The following is a 16685-nucleotide window of genomic DNA, read 5'->3' as shown; positions in this document are numbered from 1 at the left end:
CATTAGTTTCCATGAATCTTTTTAATTCTTCCTTAATTTCCTGGTTGACCCTTTCATCTTTTAGCAGGATGGTCCTTAACCTCCACGTGTTTGAGGTCCTTCCAAACTTCTTGTTGTGATTTAGTTCTAATTTCAAGGCATTATGGTTTGAGAATATGTAGGGGATGATCCCAATCTTTTGGTATCAGTTCAGACCCGATTTGTGACCCAATATGTGGTCTATTCTGGAGAAAGTTCCATGTGCACTTGAGAAGAATGTGTATTCAGTTGAGTTTGGATGTAAAGTTCTGTAGATATCTGTGAAATCCATCTGGTCCAGTGTATCATTTAAAGCTCTCGTTTCTTTGGAGATGTTGTGCTTAGAAGACCTATTGAGTATAGAAAGAGCTGGATTGAAGTCACCAAGTATAAGTGTATTATTATCTAAGTATTTCTTCACTTTGGTTAATAATTGATTTATATATTTGGCAGCTCCCACATTCGGGGCATATATATTGAGGATTGTTAAGTCCTCTTGTTGAATAGATCCTTTAAGTATGATATAGTGTCCCTCTTCATCTCTCACTACAGTCTTCGGGGTAAATTTTAGTTTATCTGATATAATGATGGCTACCCCTGCTTTCTTTTGAGGACCATTCGAATGGTAAATGGTTCTCCAACCTTTTATTTTCAGGCTGTAGGTGTCCTTCTGTCTAAAATGAGTCTCTTGTAGACAGCAAATAGATGGGTCCTGCTTTTTGTCCAGTCTGAAACCCTGCGCCTTTTGATGGGGTCATTAAGCCCGTTCACATTCAGAGTTACTATTGAGAGATATGAGTTTAGTGTCATCATGATATCTATTCAGTCCTTGTTTTTGTGGATTGTTCCACTGAACTTCTTCTTAAAGGGGAATTTTAAGAGTCCCCCTTAAAATTTCTTGCAGAGCTGGTTTGGAGGTCACATATTCTTTTAGTTGCTGCCTGTCTTGGAAGCTCTTTATCTCTCCTTCCATTTTAAATGAGAGCCTTGCTGGATAAAGTATTCTTGGTTACATGTTCTTCTCATTTAGGACCCTGAATATATCCTGCCAGCCCTTTCTGGCCTGCCAGGTCTCTGTGGAGAGGTCTGCTGTTACCCTAATACTCCTCCCCATAAAAGTCAGGGATTTCTTGTCTCTTGCTGCTTTAAGGATCTTCTCTTTATCTTTGGAGTTTGCAAGCTTCACTATTAAATGTCGAGGTGTTGAATGGTTTTTATTGATTTTCGGGGGGGATCTCTCTATTTCCTGGATCTGAATGCCTGTTTCCCTTCCCAGATTAGGAAAGTTTTCAGCCAGAATTTGTTCAAATACATATTCTGGCCCTCTGTCCCTTTCAGCACCCTCAGGAACACCAATTAAACGTAAGTTTTTCTTCCTCAGGCTGTCGTTTATTTCCCTTAATCTATCTTCATGGTCTTTTAATTGTCTGTCTCTTTTTTCCTCAGTTTCCCTCTTTGCTATCAACCTGTCTTCTATGTCACTCACTCGTTTTTCCACCTCGTTAACCCTCATCATTAGGACTTCTAGTTTGGATTGCATCTCATTCGATTGATTTTAAATTTCTGCCTGATTAGCTCTAAATTCTGCAGTCATGAAGTCTCTTGAGTCCTTTATGCTTTTTTCTAGAGCCACCAGTAGCTATATAATAGTGCTTCTGAATTGGCTTTCTGACATTGAATTGTAATCCAGATTTTGTAACTCTGTGGGAGAGGACTGTTTCTGATTCTTTCTTTTGAGGTGAGGTTTTCCTTCTAGTCATTTTGCTCAGTGCAGAGTGGCCAAAAGCAAGTTGTATTGGGAAAAGGAGAAAAAGAGAGGAGAGAATGATGGAAAGAAAAGAGAAAGAGAAAAAAAAGGGAAGAAAAAAACGAAAAAAAAAAAGAAGAAAAAGAGAAAGAAAAAGAAAGAAAGGAGAAACAAGGGGGGTGGGGGAAGGAAACAAATCAAAAAGCAAAACAAAAAAAAAAAAAAAAGAAAGAAAGAAAAAAGAACCACTGGGGAGTATCTTCTGATTCTGTGTTAAGTCCCTTGGCTTCCCCTGGAAGTTGTCAGTCTAGCTGGTCTTCTGGGGGAGGGGCCTGCTGTGCTGATTTTCAGGTGTTAGCAGTTGGGGGAGCTGCTGTGCCCCTGCCTGGTGCAGGGCTCAGTGGGGGTTGTTTACCCCGTGAGGCCCCAGGAGCAACAGCCCTAGTGGCGGGGCCGCTCTGGAAACCTGGAGTCAGCTCCCGCAGGAACTCCGGAGCTCTCCGTCTGCAGGGCCTGGAGGCTCCGGGCGGGGCCGCTGATCTGCTCAGCTGGGGCAGGAGCGTCCTCGCGGTCCTGGGCCCTCCCGGCCTCTGCCTGTCCCGGGGGGAGGCCGGATCCTGGGCTGTGTCCCGGCGCCCTGTGCTCCGGAGCCTGCGCTGGTGGATTCGCGCTCCCGCCCCGCAGCCCCCTCCACGGAGCCGCCCCCGAGCCCCCCGAGCTGCTCCCGCCCCGCAGCCCCCTCCGCGGAGCCGCCCCCGAGCTGCTCCCGCCCCGCCCCCCCTCCGCGGAGCCGCCCCCGAGCCCCCCGAGGTGCTCCCGCCCCGCAGCTCCCTCCACGGAGTCGCCCCCGAGCCCCCCGAGCCCCCCGAGCTGCTCCCGCCCCGCAGCCCCCTCCGCGGAGCCGCCCCCGAGCCCCCCCGAGCTGCTCCGGGTCCCGCCGTGCGCGCTGCAGCCCTTAGGGAGCTCGGCGCACTCCCCCGGGGCGCAGGTGCCTGTTAGCGTCCCCGGAGCCCGAGGGCATCCCCGCCCTCCTGGGGTCCTGCTCCACCTCCCTGCGAGCCCCTTTCCCCCCGGAAGGTTGGTGCAGCTCCTGCTCCTCCGGGACGGGGCTCTCCTGTCCTGGGGACTCTCGCCCCGGCCTCAGCCCGGCTCCTCGCGGGGCCCCTCCCCCCTTGGAGGCCTTTTGTTTCTTTCTTTTTTCCCGTCTTCCTACCTTGATAGAAGCGCGAACTCTTCTCACTGTAGCATTCCAGCTGGTCTCTCTTTAATTCTCAGGCCGAATTCATAGATTTTCAGGATAATTTGAAGGTTTTCTAGGTAATTTGGTGGAGACAGGTGATTTGGAGACCCTACTCTTCCGCCGTCTTGCCCCTCGTCGTCCTTTTTCCTTTTAATGTGACATTTATAGGTTCCAAGGATTAGGATCTGGTGCCTTGGGGACCATTATTCAACCTATAAGAACCCAGATCATGAAAGTGAGCCCTTGAGCTTTCTGTGCCTAGAAAATGAGGATTTGGACCATGCAAGGATTTATGAATGTTATTATAATGTCATCTAGTAAATAAATCCTTCTGCATTCACCTTGGACAGGTACTTTTTATTGGCTTATTGCACCTACCTTGTGCCTTTGGGCAACAACAAGTATGTGGCCCTTGGACCTTGTAACCCCTTCAAGTTACTCTATGCCTGAGAAAGAGTTTTTATTTGATAGCTCCTGGTACTATTATTATTTCTTTAAAAAACAGGGCAGGGGACATTTGTTTTAGACTCATTTGGGAGCCAGCTGCTGTGTACATTTAAATGAAAGGGCACAAATCTTTTCTGAGTTCAGTTTCCTTGTAAGTGAGCATACAGCATATTTATTTAGAATTATAATTGCATTCCTTGGCAGAACCACACGAGCTGGTACAGGACGCTGGGGAGATCCTGGTATACATATTCCATTTATTTCTATTTCAGTTGGAATCAGTAGTGCAAATCACAAATAAGAAAAAAAAGCAATTTTACTAAATGTGTTAGTATGGGAAGATAGTTAAGTGTTGAAAAAGAGAATAGAACAATTGTTTGTAAGCAGGGGCAAGTGATATATATATTTCACATCGTGATCAATTTTTGATTCAGTAAAAAGTTGCTGCCTCTTCCATTATTGTTTCTGATGCCTCAATCTTTCATCCCTTCTGGAAGTGATTTTGTTCATCTCTCAGTTGAAAGTCTTCTTTAAACTTCTAAAATAGTATTGTTGGCAGTATTGTGTGTGTGTGTGTGTGTGTGTGTATAAGATTAATAAGGCAGAAATGGAATTAGTTCTTGTTTTCAGTGTTTCCTTGGTTACAGTGTTTAAATGTGCATTCCTTTTGCATTTTCAGGGTTTGCAAAGTGCACACCAAAGACTCCAGAGAAGACGTTGCCAGTTCATATCACAAATGTTGTTCTCTTGAAGCCCATGAGTGAGTGAAAGAAGGTAAGACCCTGTGTGAGGCCACAGAGTGGAAGGGACAGCCCTTGTAAAATTACCAAGTCCCAGAAGATGTTGCATGCAGCAAAGATATAAAATTAAAAAATGCTTCAATATCATGGGAAAATAATTTGATAAATCAGCATCAGGGAAGAATATTCTTAACATGTTATCCAGTTTACAAGTTTCTTTCATATATGAATATATTATAGTAATCTGAATATATACAGTTCTATGAGACAGGTAGAACCCAGTGTTCTTTTCACTACATTACACTACTGTGATGGTTGACAAAACCCTTCTCAAAGGCTTAACACTGACACACACACACACACACACACACACACACACCCCTACCTCTGCATTTCTTGTCTGAATGCTTTGACTGGAATGTACAACTTGCCCCAGTAAGAATGGCATGTTATAACAGGGAAATGATCTTTGTTGTTTAATCCAAAAAGATAGTGGGGCAACACTGCGTCAAATGATAAAGAAAAGGAATACTTTCTTCCTCAGATAAGTACCCCTCAGGCATAAGCTGGGATGCTTACTAAACATTAGGATTTTTCTTTGTTGCCCAGACCTCTGAAGCAGACGGTAATTAAGCATACTAATATTTGAGTAGCACTGTCCTTGACTAACTTGCTCTTTGGTTGATATATGTATATATATATATATATCTCCCTTCCCTATTACCTACCATGTCCATTGAAGATACCAATGTTGCTATGGTAGAGATCAATTACAGACTTATTTTGCTGTGGGCACTTAGCCCATAACTCCTTCATGTTTAACTAGTGATAGGAAAAGGAATTATAGTCTGATCTAAAAAACCTGCAAAGGGTGCTGAGTTATGCCCTAGACATCCATGTGGCTGCATCCCCGAGTCTGTCTCTTGAGTGCATTCCACATAGAGGATGGAGGTCAGACTTTGATGGGGAGAGGGAAGATAAGAGGGAGTCTCAGAGAGACTCTGGTAATTATCTGGGGACTGAGATCTGTTTTGATTCCTATGTGTGCTTTTTGTAAGTGGTGTCCTTTTAGATAAAAAAGACAAATTTTCTTTTGTTTATGTGACTTATGTTTGGGATTATTGTTTTTTTTTTCTATTAGCTGTTCTGCTACTACTTCCGTATCAGATTACTCTCCATCTCTTGCCTCCCCTCTCCCTTGTTAACCAAACACTATCTTGCACAAGTTTCTGCTCTTTACATGAAAGCAAGTGTTAGAATCAGCCACAAGGAATGGAAAATGGTTGGTCTAAGTCAATCAAAGAGGATCTGTGTCTTTGTCAAAGATTGGTCTAGGCAAGGTCATGTGACATCATTCTGGTCAATGCCATACAAAGGGAAGTCTGTGGAGGGGGTTTCTGGAGAAATGTTTTCTTCATTCTCAAAAGCAGATGTTCATGAAGAAGCAGATATTTTCTGCTGCTGACATATTTCTTCCTGCATGTGTTGCTTGGAACTGTGGCTATCATCTTGAGATAATAAAGGAACTAACCTGAGGAGACCATGCTAAGTATGACTGAGCGGAAACATAGAAGGAAACCTGGGTCCTTGTCAAGCTCATGGGGCTTTCTGATTGACTAAGCCTACAACCTCCTCATCTCAGGACCTCTTGTCATATGAAAATCGATTTTGATTCATGATCTGAGTTGGAAAGAAAATGGCACCTACTCACATTTGGAGTTCATGGACACAGCTCAGAAGTTTGAGGAGACAACTTGTACGTTAGCATGGAGATTCCAGGGCAGCATTTCCAAAAACTTAACGTGCATTTGAATCTGAGGAACTTGTTAAAGCACAGATCTGATTGAAGAGTTCTGGCCTCAGACCATAAATTCTACATTTTTTGTGTGGTCCCAGCAGATACCACTGCTATTAGTCTACAGACCACGATTCCAAACATTGGAGGCTAAAAACCCATTCAACTCAACTTTCCTCTACCAGGGTTCCATTTAGGTCAGGCCACCAAACATTGAGCCAATTACTATTCTGGAAAAAAAAAACACCAAACCCCTTTTTTTTTTTTTTTTTGGTAGAAAGTTTGAGATTGAGTTCTCTAGGATACAATACTGTAGAAATGCTATTTGACTCAGAGAATAGAAACCTGAGAAGTCTCATTTTGATTTTATGCTATCTTGTATCTGTGACAGAGACAAACTTCACCCCTCCTAAAAGGAGAAAGATTTTGAAAAAGTAATGCTCTTTTCCTTCTATGCATAAAGTGCAATAGGAAATGAGTGAGCACACGCCAGCAATTGAATGTAAATGTTTAGACAGCCATAGCAAACCTAGAATAATGGATGTTTCAACTTTAAGAAAATATGTTGTCATTTAAACTCAGGGATAATGCCACCATCAGTCCCTGCAAGCAGCACCTTTTCTGAATAGTGGTGAGGGAATGACACAGAGTCATTTAATATGAAATCTGACTTGTCTCATGTAAGTTATGAGGGCATTGGACTGGTCAAGGGTGCAGATGCTGCTGTTAAGGAAAATGTGACTAATGTGTCTATATGAATCTTGAAAGTGTCACTTTAGTCTCAGGAATACTCTGGTTCAACTAAATTACAGTCCTTCAGTTTATTCATTAATTCATGGAACAAATATTGAGAATTTTCTATGTGCCAGATACTGTGCTAGGTGCTATAAAAAGCTATAAACAGATAAGTTCTCTAATCTTTAGGAATTTAAATACAAACAGTGAAAAACACTGACATGGAGGTACATTATAGTAAGTTATAGTGAAGTTATAGTGAAGTTATAGTATAAGGCAGTCTGTGGATGTAGAAGCTGTGGGGTTCTGGAGAGTATTTGCCTCATCTAAAGGCACTCAACGGAAATGAAAATTAAACTCTGTCTCCCCATCGTATGCCTCACAGCACATCCGTGGCAGGATTTGGCTGATAGGTTTGTTATGTTTTGGTTACTCTTTTGGATTAATATTATTTTAAGGAGGAATATTCTGAAGTTAATACTATTTTGTTTGAGGCTAGGAGCATTAGGAGGCTTCAATCAGGAACTTGAGGGGCCTATTTTGGACCCTGTGATTACATTGGAGTCTAGAGATAAAATCGAGTGGTCAGAAACCTAAAACCTACATTGGATTCAGCAGATTGGCAAATGGTATCATGGCTGTAACTGGGGTCTTCAGATTTTAAGCTAACATTCCTACCCTCTACTTGCTTGGAAATAAATTTAATAACCAGCCTCTCATCACTGGAGTCACTTGGTAAAGCAAAAACCAACTTCTGTCTCAGAATGTTTTAGCATTCCCCCGGGTAATATGCAGGATTTCCTAAGTCTGGGTATCTGACTGTTCTGCTGGTAGGAGCATGGAGATGGGACCCAAATGTCAAAAGGGCTAAATCCTTCAGTGCATTTGAGAAGTGTTAGGGAGAGATCATAAGGCAAGTATAGGAATGGACCTCCTCAGAAACAGTCTGTGGATACCTACAGTGTTAAATAGGTGATGGGGTTGAAAGAAGGCACCTGTGGTGATGAGCAGTGGGTGTTGTACGGAAATGTGGAATCACTGTATTGTATATCTGAAACTAATATTACACTGTATATTACCTAGCTGGAACTTAAATAAAAACTTAAAAAAAGAGAGACACTTGCAATAGTAATGTGATCTATTCATTCCACCGTGAGCTACCCTAAGGGATGTGTCTTTAGGGACTTGAATCTGGGAGAGATTGTAAAACGTACTGGAAAATTTTTTTTTTTCTTTCTCATCAACTTTGGTAAAATTATCCATTGGAATACAGGCATATCTGATCTCCTGTGCAGTTGTAGGCACTAGGATATTAATCAAGTCCAGTAGGTTTTCACTATCTAAATCTGTCTCTGTTTTCACTGAAGTTGTCCCAGAAATCTGCAGGACCACAAGCCACAAAAAGAGGATCCATGCACTGCTGGAGAGTAGGGCTGCCAGATTTAGAAAATAAAAATATGAAACAGTCAAACTTGAATTCCAGAAAAATAATAATTTTTTTAGCATAAGTGCATTCTACATACTTCATTAGACTTCGGGTCTTTGAACATTATTGTATTCTACAGAGTTCTACCTAAGAGAAATTGTACCAGAAAGCCATTTGGAAATGGACTTTCACCTAATATGGGAATTAGCTATCAAGAAGTTCCTGGAATTATAATTACCCATTGTAAACCAGAAGCCTTTCCATCATTCATGTTCATAGAAGGAATAAACCTTTTATGCTACAGAGGGGCCTTTATGAAGGAGAGATGACCTGACTTGTAGAAAGTGTAGGAGTCAGTAATTAGGATGGTTTTATGACCTCCTTTCTCAGGAAAGAGGAGCAGTTGACAATTTGGCTTCTGATCCCCATTTACAAAAGGTGTCGGAAGTTACTGTTTTGAGGTTTGTAGCATTAACAATTTTGTAAGACTTCCAGAGTCTTCGTGATTCCTCATCTCTTTTATTTTAGTAATCTCTGATTTCCCAGAGCAACTGGCAGTGAAACCCTTAAAAAAATTAAAGAGTGGGTTTCTGGTCCAGGAAGCATGGCGAAGTAAATTAACTAAAAATTCGCTACTACGGTTTTCAGAAGTGTGGGGTAACATCTAATGCATATTATTCTAAATGCATAACTGAGAAAAGCAAGAAAATAAAATCTCAGGTGTTGGAAACTAAGCTAGAATGGGAAACCAGAGCAGAAAACATGTGAATTGCTGTGGCTGACTGAGTTGAGGCTGTCAGCTTTGATGTTACAGCATGGATTTTAACCCTTGTGAAGTGAAAGGGGATAAGTGTTGCTCCTTTGTGAGGTGGCTCTTACACATCTGCCCTAAGTTAGACACTTAAGTGACCCACCTGTGGACTAGAAAATTATTTCCCACTGGGACAAACAAAACACAAGGTATTTTTCCTGTTTGTTGGGTTCTTAGTAAGAAGTCAAAACTATGGATGTCAGCCTCCATCGTTTTGGGGTTTGAGTTTTATAACCACTGTAGTCTGAGACTTCAATTCTTCCACTATACAAGTGAGCAAAACAGATTTTGGTGGATATTTAAGCAATTTCCTCTGCATTATTCTTTTATATTTTAATAATTTCAGATTGTGGAAGGCCATTTTTATATAAGTTGCAAAACCCCTAGGCCATAAAGAGAATTGATTAATTTAGCTCTATAAATATAAAAAAATTATTATCTAGCAAAATCACCATGAAGAAAGTAAAAAGATATGATTAATCTGGGAAAAAATAAAACTCATTCTGTTAGAGAAGGTTCTAACTCCCAGATGTATGAGGATGGCCTGAATCAAAACAAAAGAACTATGTCCATGTATTCTTCTAAGGGTTTTATAGTTTTAGTTCTTACATTTAGGTCTTTGATAATTTTCTGAGTTCATTTTTGTATATGGTGTGAGGTCGGGGTCCAACTTTATTCTTTTGCATGTGGATATTCATTTGTTACAGCACCATTTGTTGAAAAGGCTTTTATTTCCTCATTGAATTTTCTTGAAATCTTTGTCAAAAATAAATTGACTATAAATGTAAATATTTACTTTGGATACTCAATTTTATCAAATTGGTCAATGTTTGCCCTTTTGCTAGTACCACACAGTCTTGATTATAGTAAGTTTGTAGTAAGTTTGAAATGAAGAATTATGAGTCTTCCAAATTTTCTTTTTATTTCTTTTTAACTGTTTTAGGTATTTTGGGCTCCTTGCACTTCTACATGCATTTTAGGATAGGCTTATTCATTGCTGCAAAAAATATAGCTAAGAGTTTAGTAGGGATTGCATTGAATCTGGGATTAATATGGGAAGTATTGCCATATTAACAATATTAAGTCTTTTGATTAATGGGCATGGAATGTCTTTCCATTTGTTTAGGTCTTTCATTTCTTTTAACTTTTTAAAGAAATTTTCAATGTAAAATTCTCACACTTCTGTTAATTTTATTCCTGTTTTATTTATTTATTTATCTATTTATTTATTTATTTACTTTTTATTTTTGAGAGAGAGAGAGAGGGAAAGAGAGAGAGAGAGTGTAGGTAGGGGAAAGGAGCAGAAGGAGAGGAAGAGGTACAGAATCCCAAGTAGGCTCCATGCCCAGCATGGAGCCCAACACAAGTCTTGATCTCACAACCTTGATATCATGACCTGAGCTGAAATCAGTAGTTCAACACTTAAATCTATTGAGCCACACAGGTCCCCCATTTTATTCTTTTTGGTGTTATAATAAATGAAGTTGTTCTCTTTTCTTTTCTTTTTTTTTTAAAGATTTTATTTATTTATTCATGAAAGACAGAAAGAGAGAGAGAGGCAGAGGGAGAAGCAGGCTCCATGCAGGGAGCCCAAGGTGGGACTCGATCCCCAGTCTCCAGGATCACGGCCTGAGCCAAAGGCAGGCGCCAAACCGCTGAGCCACCCAGGGATCCCCTGTTGTTTTCTTAATTTCATTTTCTTAATAATAGCTTTCTTAATTTTTTATTGTAAAGGTGTATAAAACTTCAATTGATTTTTGTATATTAACCTTGTATCCTGCAAATGTGCTAGATTCATTTGTTAGCTTTACTAGTTCTTTGTGGATTTCTTAGGATTTTCCTCATACAAGATCACGTAGTTTACAAATAGAGATAGTTTTACTTCTTCCTTTGCTTATCTTTTTTTAATATTTATTTTTTTAAATATTATTTTAATATTTTAATATTATTTTAAATGAGCAGAATTCATTTATTTGACAGGGAGAGAGAGAGAGAGAGAGCACACAAGTAGGGGGAGTGGCAGAGGCAGAGGCAGAAGTAAGCTCCCCACTGAGCAGGGAGCCCAGGATCATGACCTGAGCTGAAGGCAGGGGCTTAACTGACTGAGCCACCCAGGTGTCCCTCTTCTTCTTTTTCAGCTGGATAGCTTTTACTTATTTTTTACCCTGGCTAGACTCTCCAGTATAATGTTGGATAGAATGGCAAGCATAGATATCTTGTTTTGTTCCTGATCTTAGAGAAAAGCACTTTTAGTCTTTATTAAGTATGATGTTAGTTATAGCTTTTTTGTAAATTTCCTTTATCAGGTGAAATTCTCTTCTATCCTTTGAAAGTTTTTTTTAAATAATGGAAAATGTTAGATTCTGTCAAATGCTATTTTCCGTAGCTATTAAAGTGATCACGTGATTTCGTTCTTTATTAATATAGTATATAGCATTGGTTAATATTTGCATGTTGAACAAACCACGCATTCCTAGGATAAATCCCACTTGACCATGGTTTATAATCTTTTTAATATGCTATTGGACTTAGTTACTGGTATTTTGTTGATAATTTTTCATCTATATTCATTAGGGATATGGGTCTATAGTTTTCTTATATTGGTTTTGTCTAGTTTTGGTATTGGGATCTTCTATTCTTCATAAGAATTTGTGAAAGATTGGTGTTAATTCTTCTTAAACATTATGTAGAATTCACTAGCCATCTGGGCCTGGGCTTTTCTTTGTGGGAATTTTTTTGATTACTAATTGTTTCTTTACTTTTTTGTGTTTCTTCAGAGTTTTATTTCTTTTTTGGGTCAGTTTTAATCTTTTTATATGTCCAGGAACTTGGCCATTTTATGTAGGTCATCTAATTGGTTGTCATGTAACCATGATTAGCATCTTATTTTCACAGGCAGTTGTAAGAGTTGCTGAAGGTTGTAGTATGGGAACATATGATGAAGATAGTTATGGATTAGGGGAAAATAAGAAAGAACCCACCAAAATTGATTTGTCTATAAGAGATAGGGGGAAAAGTGTAACTATGATATTTAAGAATGTTTTGGAATAAATATGGTGCTCACATGCAGATGCCATGCAGTTGTACAGGTGTATCAGTTGCCCAGTCTACATCCATGGGAAGTGAGCTTACTTTCATTCTGATTGGTTAGTGCCTGCACTGTACCAGTCTTAAATTTTTAAAATATGACTCTTGGATAAATACTAGAAGCAAATGTAGGATAATTAGAATAATAGTAATGTTCATTTAATAGAATGCTTAATTCTAGAGTATGTGATGTGAAGAACTAGACATTATGAATTCTCTGCTGGACAAAATGAGAATGCACAAAAAGTTAGACCATTGATAGTCAGAAGTAGGAGAAGCTATTGCTAGAAACTAGAGCAATAAGGAGCATTTAGAATAGGTAGTCTTGTTAAAGGAGAAAATAAACAGTGACTAGAAAATAAAATCTTTTAGAACTTCAGAGAAATAAATGTAAGATGGTAAATTAGTTTAGAGTAGATATAATGGAGATAGCAGAGTTGATTCTTGTTTTATATATTGATGAGCTTTCCCAAGTAGGGTTTTCCCTTATGTATGACACTTAGAATTACAGAAGGGACATCTGAGGTCATGCAACTCCTCCATCTCTGATGAACAATATATGTTTGTAGTTATAAATACCAGCTCCTGACTTCCACACTTTCCATACTGTGTAAGGCAATGTGCTTCTGGTTCTCACCTGTGGTTGAAGGATCTGTTAGCCTTTTTGCTTTATGCTTAATATTTCTTGAGGCCTTCCAAGGAAAAAGCCATCTTTGCTATGATTTCTATATAAGATTAACATATCAATTATATTCTTAGACTGGATTTAAGACAGCTAAGAAAATGATCCCAAAGCATTTTGTGATTGGTCCACTTCCTAGGATACCTTACTTGTCTTAAATCTTGAAAAATTGAGCTACTCCATGTAACTTAAGTTTTCCCAAATGTTATTTAAGTATCATACTTTTTAATTTTAAGCATCTTAAACAGCATCTTTCTGAAATCTGTTACACTTCTCAGCCTTGTTGAATAGAATATATAGGACACGATTTTATCTTTTTTTCAGAAGAAAAAAGATTTTTTTATGATTATATAAAATATTTTTTATGATTATATAAATTTTTTTTATTGTTCACACCACTTAAAAGATTGTATACTATTCACTTGCATGAAAATTTATAACTTACCAAAGAGTTTTTTTTATTGTTGGTTAATAAGTCTATTTCAACTTTTTTCCCTCCTTTTCATGAATGCTATCATGATGAGCACCTTTATATAGGCTATTATTAAGCATATATATTATGTGGTGTTACTTAAAATCTGGTGTCTTTCAAGGTCACTGAAGAACATGGGGTTACTTGGCATTACCCTAAAGGTATAGTTAATTATGCTTTTATTCTCATAATTTCCTATTTTAATGGTTTTCTTTTCTCCCTTGATGTCAGACTGTTCCTCCCTCCAAATGTTCCTGTTTTCTTAACATTTATCTCCTGAATTCTATTTTTTCATATTTCAAATTAGTTGTAAAATGGGAAACCAGGTAACTGAGTATGATATACTTGCATATGAAGAAAGGTAGGTATAGTGTAAGGAGAAAATTACTCATGTTTTATTAAATAGAATTATTTACCCAGACTAGAAAAAAATTTTTAAAACAAAACTTCTGGTTTGTTGGATGAGGTTCTTGTTACTTGACAAAATAAAAAAAAAAATCTAAAAATAATAAGAAGGTTTCAGTTGAGGCATGCCCCTGGTCACAAGAAAGTCCGTTGAGATTTGTGAGTGAGGAGAAATATCTTATTTTTATGACCTGGTGAAGTGGTGTGAATCCAGGAGGGTTTAGGAAGAAGGGAAGCATTAGAATTTATGGATTTGAGGAGATTGGGATGATCTGCTTGGTTGCACTCTGGCACTGCTCACTCCCTAGATGTATAAACTGCCACCTGATTTAATGTGTTGTTGAATAGTCATTTCATCTAGGGCTCCATGACATTTGTTCCATGACACACAGGCCTCTATCTGATCTATTTGGAATGTAATATATTATCAGTCATGGCGGCTAATGCTAATTGCTGAATATCAAAGCTTATAAGCTAGCTTCCACTTCCTAGGTGATTATCCCAGCAGTTCACAAGGGAAAGTACAAATGTACAAATCATTATACATGACTTTGAACTCCCTTGCAAAAACCCTGGGGTGGTATTTTTGAAGTAGATTTGGCTGAATACAGGGCACAGAATTGCCAAATGTAAATTTTAAGATTGGATGCCAGGGGGTTTCTTACATGGCTAATGACACCTAGAAAGCTTTTCCATGAGAAACCAGGATCTATCTTCTAGAATAGAGTTGACCAATAAGGCAGGCTGGGATGGCCAGAGAGTTCATATGAGGCTGTCTCTTGTCCTCGGTAGACCCTGTGTTTGGCAATCTCTGTTTTACCCCAAGACGCCCCTAAATTCATTTGGGTGGGGATATGAAATATGACATCTCTGAGTGAAAATGATACGAGAAAATGTTATATAATATGAGAAGACAGCTTTTGAACTATTTTACTAAATGTGAAACTCACACATATACAGAGACACACACACAAACAGACAACACACACACATACACACTCACACACACCAAACCAGAAGATCTGAGTTTTAGTCCTGGCTATAGCAATCATTTATTCTTTGATCTTAAGTCACTTAACTTCTCTGTGTCTCATCTATGAAATAAATTGGAATAGATAATGGGCAATAGTTCAGTTTATAATAGATTAGAAACAGTGTGCTAACTAGGGAGTAGGTGAAGTCGTTATAGCAAAAAGATGTTACTGGACTTCCTTTAAAAATTATGGGGGCACCTGAGAAGCTCAGCTGATAAACTGTCTGACTCTTGGTTTTGTCTCAGGTCATGATCTCAGGGTCATGAGATGGAGTCCTGCATTGGGCTCTATGTTCAGCAGGGAGTCTGTTTCCCACACCCCATCCCCGGGCTCATGCTCTTTCTCTCTCTAACAAATGAATAAATCTTTAAAAAATTATGTAAAAGCTTTGATTTCCCCAAACTATATTTCATAAAATTTCATAGTACTCGCTAGAGTGGTCAGTCTAACAGAATGCAATGATAAGATATTCTTTATTGACTTTGTGTTCATCCATTCTTTTTTGATTCTATATAAAATAATTATATTCACAGATTCACTTATCTTAGTACATACAGATTTACAATCCATACTCATGTTAAGGTTCTGCTCACCTTTTGTGTTTACATTATTTTGAATTCCATCATTCATAGTCCTTTAAAAATATCTACTTATGCACTTAAAGGACCCTCCTTTGAGTCAGTGGTACATGTACTTTAATTGGGAGAAAAATGTAACCTAATGGTAATGATTAAAATAAAAAATTTACCCTCAAATATAAGCTAAGGATAGGAACCCCACACCTGAGATAAACTGCATCTTGTTAACTAAATCTAATCTGGAGCATAGTGACCAAACTGGTCCTTGCAGGGTATGCATAACCTTTGAAAAAATGACAATTAAGAAATTCATGAGATGTCTGTTGAAATCCTAAATACATTTACATTCAAATTTGTAAAACATAGTTGAACAAAAGAGTATCATTGCCTTTCTCCTCTGAAATCATCCCTTTATCCACCATAGTCTGGTTAAGAAACACCGGTCTTCACACAATACCTTGAGACAAACAAGAAGCTGCATTGAAGGCACTGCTACAGGTCACATGGTTGAGTCCCACATAAACCAGTGGTTCTCAAACATGGCTGGATGGCAGAACCCTGGGGGAGCTTCTAAAACATATGGATTCCTGGATCTTATTCCTATCTTCTGAGTTCAAATCTTGGGTTGCTGGGTCTAGAAATTGGTACTTTTTTAGAGGCTGGAGAGCTAGCCTAGCCCTTAGCTGCATGGAAAGAGGGGCATACACATTATTTTGAAAATTCTATAGGAACTTTTTAGTTTCCTCAGATATCTTTGGCTGCATGACTTCAAACTTAACAACTCTTATAGTTTGGAAATTCTTTTTCAGATCTAACCCATGTCCTTCATGCTCAGATTAAGTCTATTTTGTTTTGGAGACTAAAGAACAACTGATGATATTCAGGCATCTTTTGCATACGGGAGCCTGGCAAGCCTCACTATTTCTTTTGTTTAGATAGCTAGTTTTATTTCCTTTACTGTACTTTTTGCATATCATTTCTATTTCCTAACTTTTAAATTATTTAATATTCTCTTTCAATGCACATTCTTCTCCAGCTGGAGAGAAACAGGGGGAGTAGAATAAGCAAGAGACAGGACTCAGAAAGCCTTCCATGTGTAAGTTGCTAGGTATCTTACCCTTGTCAAGTCATTCATTTAATCATTCATTCTTTTGAAAAATATAAATTGGCTAGCTATTGCTAAATAACGAACAACCACAAAAAAAAATCTCAGTAGCAGATAATGAATGTATTTGGCTTACATATCCATGGTGTCTGTTGATCTCTGCTGAGTTTGTTCATTTTCCTGTGGGTTGGTTCAAGGTTACCCATGAATGCTGGGTCCAGCTAATGTGGTCCTACAATACACATCTCTTGTACTCCTGCCTGGCCCAGTAGACTGACCTGGACATGTTCTTCTCATGGAGATGATAGCGGGACAAAAGACTAATGGAATTATACATTGTCTTCCAGCATTTGGAACTGGTAA

The 16685-nt window shown here is 38.7% G+C and overlaps 1 protein-coding gene across 2 annotated transcripts in view; it reads left to right on the top strand.

The window, feature by feature from the left end:
- Window positions 1-4130: 4130 nt before the first annotated feature.
- KRTAP11-1 (keratin associated protein 11-1) overlaps window positions 4131-16685 on the top strand; it is a 104759-nt gene continuing 92204 nt past the window's right edge. For both annotated transcript variants that reach the window (XM_072806714.1, XM_072806713.1), the window contains exon 1: window positions 4131-4226. The gene's annotated coding sequence lies outside the window, so the exon portion shown is untranslated. The remainder of the gene's footprint in view (window positions 4227-16685) is intronic.

This window comes from Canis lupus, chromosome 30 (assembly GCF_048164855.1).
Source record: "Canis lupus baileyi chromosome 30, mCanLup2.hap1, whole genome shotgun sequence".
Classification (NCBI taxonomy): domain Eukaryota; kingdom Metazoa; phylum Chordata; class Mammalia; order Carnivora; family Canidae; genus Canis; species Canis lupus.
The sequence above is the reverse complement of the archived record's forward strand: the minus strand, read 5'-3'. Positions and strand labels throughout refer to the sequence as shown.